Genomic DNA, 5,635 nt, shown 5'->3' with positions numbered 1-5,635 from the left:
GTGGACTGGCCATGCTAAATTGCCCCTTAGTGTTAGGAGGACTAGCTGGGGTAAATGCATGAGGTTATGGTGGGATTGTGGTCGGTGTTGACTTGATGGGCCAAATGGCTTCCTTGTGCACTGTAATGATTCTATGTTATTTGCCTGCAAAATGCGTCTGATACCTAGTAAGTATGCACCGCCAATAGATGCAGCAACATGCCTCGCATTATGCTAGCAAAAACAAAACCTAAATCAATGCTTTTTTGTGTGGTGAGAGGCTAAGAAATAAAAGTAAATTTTGTGACTTATAGTAATCATTATAAAAAAATTTGCAGAACAGTCCACATTTTGCGAAAAAAAAACACAGTTGCATTGGCCGGGAATCGAACCCGGGCCTCCCGCGTGGCAGGCGAGAATGCTACCACTGAACCACCAATGCAAAGGATAGTCAAAGCTTTCCCTTCTTTACTCACATCAAGAATTTGACAGGAAATTAGGTTTACATCATATTGATTCAATGTTCTGATTCTTTGAATTTTGTTTTAATGCTGAACATCAAAACGGGCAAATTTTGCTTGCCTCTGCAGCACACTGCAATATTGCATTTTGTCTATGTATTTGGTCCAGTAAGGCTGTTGCATGAATTTATATTGACCGCACTAGGAGCTGGGCTGCATACAGCTGTAACCTGAGTCTGGAGGCCTCTTACCCAAGATGACGTGGCAAGCTCTCAGCTTTAGCGTGCAAACCACAATAAACATACAACTGCAGGCAGTTTACTGACAGCAAACAGTGCAAATGCTCCTTTTATTTTTACGCAGTGGACTGTATCGAGACTGGCTAGACTTATCCAGCACACTACCTCGAAAATAATGGGCTGGGTGATAGTCTAGGGTGGAACAGTTTGTGTGCATATTAACAATGATTTACAGAGCTTACTGAACTAAATGATCCCAATTCCTTTTGCGCAGGGGAATGGTTTGAATGAATTGACTTCTATTTTGAACACTTTAGCATTCAAATTGAGCTTCGAGGCAATATGCATTGAAGCAGATTTAAAAATCACAAATACATACACTGGCATTTGTTTTGTGAAATAGAATCCTGAAGGATCTTAAACCCAAAATGCAGAAAAACAACAGTGATCTTTTCAGCCAGTTTAAGTGAGATCTCTACATGAATTAAAATGCTAATAGATAAAATTAGGGAATAGTTACCATAATAAGTGCAACCTAAAAAAGGATCTATCTATCTATCAATCAATCAATCTATCTATCTCTATCTAAGCTATCTATCTAAGTTACCTATCTAACCAATTATCTAAGCTTTCTATCTGTCTGTTTATCTATAAAGCTTTCTCATATAATGCTTAAAAATATACAATTGTTTTGGTTAATTTTTTTGTCAGCCTACCATTCAATGAAACTCAAGTGCCTATCTTCTTTAGTTCATAGGTCGGGAACTCTGACATTAGTCCCTGGCCTGAATAATATGAAACATCCCAATTGCACATTGTGGCCATTTCACAGCCAGTGCTTGGACAAGAGGACTGAGATTCATCAAGAACCAGAGTTCCTGACCTACTGCCTAAAGAAGATAAAAACTTGAGTTTCATCACACTCCAAGTACACCCTCTTGGAGGTATAAGAGCCTCAAGCTGCCTATAGCAGTCATCCTCAGAGATTGGTGAAATGAAATGGAAACGGTCCGAAAAAGGCGAGCTCAGAAGTATTTCTGTGGGGCCAGGATAGCAGGAACACTCCTCTGGACACCATGAGTAGACTCTGATGCTTTGGGATTACTGCAATTTGCCCCTACCACATATTTGAACCCACCTGCCTGCCCACCAGCTCAGCTTCCAGACAACCCAAGTGGCACCGGCCTGGAACTAGTGGAATGTTTGCCCAAGGTCAATGTGCAAATGAGACTTCCTGGCGTTCAAAATGGCCTTCCAGGATCTTATCAACACTCCAGGATTGCCCCACGTCTCCAGGAATTAAAGAGTAATCTCCAATACATTAATGCAGAAAAATAAATCCATAGACTATAGCATGCCCTCTTGACCATCGCCTCATCCCCAGTTATGGAGATACTGGCATTGGACTAGGGTGTGCACAGTAAGAAGTTTCACAACACCAGGTTAAAATACAACAGGTTTATTTGGAATCATGAGCTTTCAGAGCATTGCTCCTTCATCAGGTAAGTGATTCACCTGCTGAAGGAAGTGCTCCAAAAGCTTGCAATTCCAAATAAACTGGTTGGTTATTTAACCTGGTGTTGTGAGACTTCTTACTGTGCTCAAGCCCAGTTGCCATTTGCCACTGGCAGGATCTTCAAGTCCTGCTGAAGTCTATGGCCATTCACGTTCCTTGCCCACCTCGGTGTCAGTAAATCCGCTATGGAGGCTTGCCTTCAGCAGGACTGGAAGATCCTGTTGGCAAGAAGGGCTGGAAAATTTTCATCTATGTGTGCACAAAAATTCACCCTATCAGTGGCAGGCAAACGACAAAAAGACCAGGACAACACACGTTGGAGGAAATAGTCTGAAGCATATTGAGATAAGCAAGGAATAAAGGGTGAATTTAACCTTTCCTGTCTGGCAGATGTTGGGTAGCTAAAAGCAAAGTGATTATTTGCTCACTCTACAAGTCACCCAGTTTCCACTGTCTGTCCTAACATATGGAATGAATTATCCTCCTAAAACAGAAGCAAGCTGACATCTGGTTACATCAGTAGCACCTTGGGCTGCATTTTAACATGAGCTTCATAGAATCCCAACAGTGCAGAAAGAGGCCATTCGGCCCATCGAGTCTGCATCAACCACAATCCCACCCAGGCCCTATCCCAGTAACATCACCTATTTACCCTATTAGTCCCCCTGACACGAAGTGGCAATTTAACATGGCCAATCAAACTAATCCACACACTTTTGGACTTGTGAGTAAAATCATGAAGTAGGAAGAAGAGGCCCAAAATTTTAAGTGGGAAACCTCCCTTTGATGATCTGAGAGGAAGTGACTGCCTCTCCCCCCCCCACCTACTGCCGGGGCTCAGCGTCCTCACCTCTCCAGCGTTCCCACAGGCATTGTGCAATGCTTCTCTCAGGAGTATTAATATCTTTTTGCTTTCACAGTACAGCAGTGAAGTGTCAGCCTGAATGGTGCACTCAAATCCCTGGTGAGGCCTGAAATCAGGATTAATCCCCTTACTGAGCTAAATTAACTAATCACAGCTGAGATTGGATTGCAGCACCTGTGCTGACCTTCTGATGTTTGGTGGAATGGGTCAATGGAACTGAGGCATCAGCTTGGCTCATTGTTCATGATCACCCTCTAGTGATCTTTGTAGGAAAGTGCATGCGTATGGGAGTTCATAGAATCTTAACAATGCAGAAGGAGGCCATTTGGCCCATCAAGTCCACACTGACTCTCCCTCCAACAAAGCATCCCATCCAGACCCTATCTCTGTAGCCCCACACATTTACCCTGCTAATACCCTCAACCTATGTATCTTGGGACATAAGGGACAACTTAGCGTGGCCAATCCACCTAACCTGCACATCTTTGGAGCGTGGGAGGAAACCAGAGGAAATCCATACACACACGGGGAGAACGTGTCCACATAGTCACCTCACCCAATGTCGGAATTGAACCCGGGTCCCTGGCACTGTGAAGCAGCAGTGCTAACCACTGTGCCACCCACAGTATGTGAGGACGGAACTAAATCCAGCGGTGATGCTCGATCCTCATGATCTCATGCAGTCAAATGGTTTGCTAGCACTCTGAGGGAAAAATTGGACATCTCCTGAAAGCGGGCACAGTGTTGTGCTGTCTAATCATTGATATTGCTGCTGCATTGTCTCCAAGTTGGAGACAGACTTCTGCAATGTCCTTGACAACAACAGCATGTTTGCTAACAGGCCTGTCAATGGAATAAGCATTTCTCTGTATATATTCATTAATTTTTTTTTGTACATCAGCAAATTCTCTGCAGAAGAACTTGTGTATAACACTACCCTCCAGGAAGCGAGCATCTACCTCACCCTTTTTCCTGGCTGGACTCATGCCCAGCAACTCATCGCATGCAGACCTCACCTCTGTGATGCCCTCTAGTGACTGTGCAGTGCCAGTATCTGAGTTGGTGTCTGTGAGTGTCAGGCCGAGTGACTATGTTTCTTGCTCTTCAGTCTCTTCTCCCTCAAGGCCTTCAGTCCCTCTCAGCACTGGCTAGCCAGGCAACAGTTCTTCGGTATCCGAAGCCATAATGGCTCAAGGGAGGGGAAAGGGGGCAAAGCAAGAGCTATTTGGTTGATAGGTTGAGGGAGCTGGGACTCTTCTCCCTGGAGAGGCGTAGGTTGAGAGGCAACCTGATAGAGGTTTATAAAATGTTGAGAGGAATAGATAGGGTGGATTCTCAGAGGCTATTTCCCCGGGTTGAAATGGTCGCTACGAGAGGACACAGATTTAAGGTGCAGGGAAGCAAGTACAGAGGTGATGTTAGGGTTAAGTTTTTCACTCAGAGGGTGGTGAGTGAATGGAATCGGCTGCTGTCAGTGGTGGTGGAGACGATCTTGCTGGGGTCTTTTAAAAGACTTCTGGATGAGTATATGGGATTTAATGGGATTGGAGGTTATAGAGAGGTCTATGGATTGGTAGGTATAGATGTGATCGGCTCAACTTGTGGGCCGAAGGGCCTGTTTGTGCTGTAGTGTTCTATGTTCTATGTTCTATGTACACCATCTGTTAATTGTAAATCATAATGCGTTGGGTGACGTGAGGTGTGAGAATGTGCAATAGGCAGCAATTTGTCTTTGTTTTTGATGGTTTAAGTACTGTTATCTCCAATATCCTCTCCTGCATGAAGATGAACAAATACAGATGTTCCTACCCCTCACTGGTTAGCTGCTACTGTCTGTCAGGCATAGGGAAATTAACAAGACCCAGTTGCCCAAAGTAAAGTGCAAAAGACCACTATTTACCATCTATTAAATATCAATGGCTTTTGACGATGTTACTGAAACTGGTTCTCTGATACTGAGGGACTAACATCTACCTCTTATTGAATATCAGTGACCATGTTTGAAACTGATTCTTTGATTTAAAAAACTCGGGCAGTCTGTCAAAATAACACCGACTACAGAAAAAGGTTGTGCTACATTGGCCTTTCCAAAACTGAGGTGCTTAAAAAGACTTTTTTTTAAAAAAGCCTCCAGCTTGATTCCAATGCTCCGAGTTGGATCTGTGGTTCATCAGATGAACAACCTTCACTTCAAAGAAATACTACGTCTAATCTGTGTTTGACCTCAGCCATCTGGACTCACCTGAAGTACAACTCCGGAGCCAGCAAACATTCCCTTCTTCACAGGATTATCAAAGATAAATGAACTGTTGAGTATCAGTTTGGTTTTAATACTAGTAGAAATGTACTATCCTCTGTAATTGTAAGAAGTCTCACAACATCAGGTTAAAGTCCAATAGGTTTACTTGGTAGCATGAGCTTTCCGAGCGCTGCTGCTTCATCAGGTGAGCGGAGATTTGGGTTCACAAGAAGGGCATATGTAGACACAGACTCAATTACAAGAGAATCCTTAATTGTAGCTTTCTTGAATGAGAGGTGACACGGTGGCATGGTGATTAGCACTGCTGCCTCACAG

At 43.7% G+C, this 5,635-nt stretch overlaps 1 non-coding gene across 1 annotated transcript; it reads right to left on the bottom strand.

The window, feature by feature from the left end:
• Positions 1 to 350: 350 nt before the first annotated feature.
• trnag-gcc (transfer RNA glycine (anticodon GCC)) lies at positions 351 to 421 on the bottom strand. The gene has a single exon. It is a non-coding gene; the product is annotated as a tRNA-Gly (tRNA).
• Between the last annotated feature and the right edge of the window lie 5,214 nt (positions 422 to 5,635).

The sequence above is a fragment of the Carcharhinus amblyrhynchos genome, chromosome 8 (genome assembly GCF_965287045.1).
Source record: "Carcharhinus amblyrhynchos chromosome 8, sCarAmb.v2.hapA, whole genome shotgun sequence".
Taxonomy (NCBI): domain Eukaryota; kingdom Metazoa; phylum Chordata; class Chondrichthyes; order Carcharhiniformes; family Carcharhinidae; genus Carcharhinus; species Carcharhinus amblyrhynchos.
This window is presented reverse-complemented; position numbering and strand designations above follow the sequence as displayed.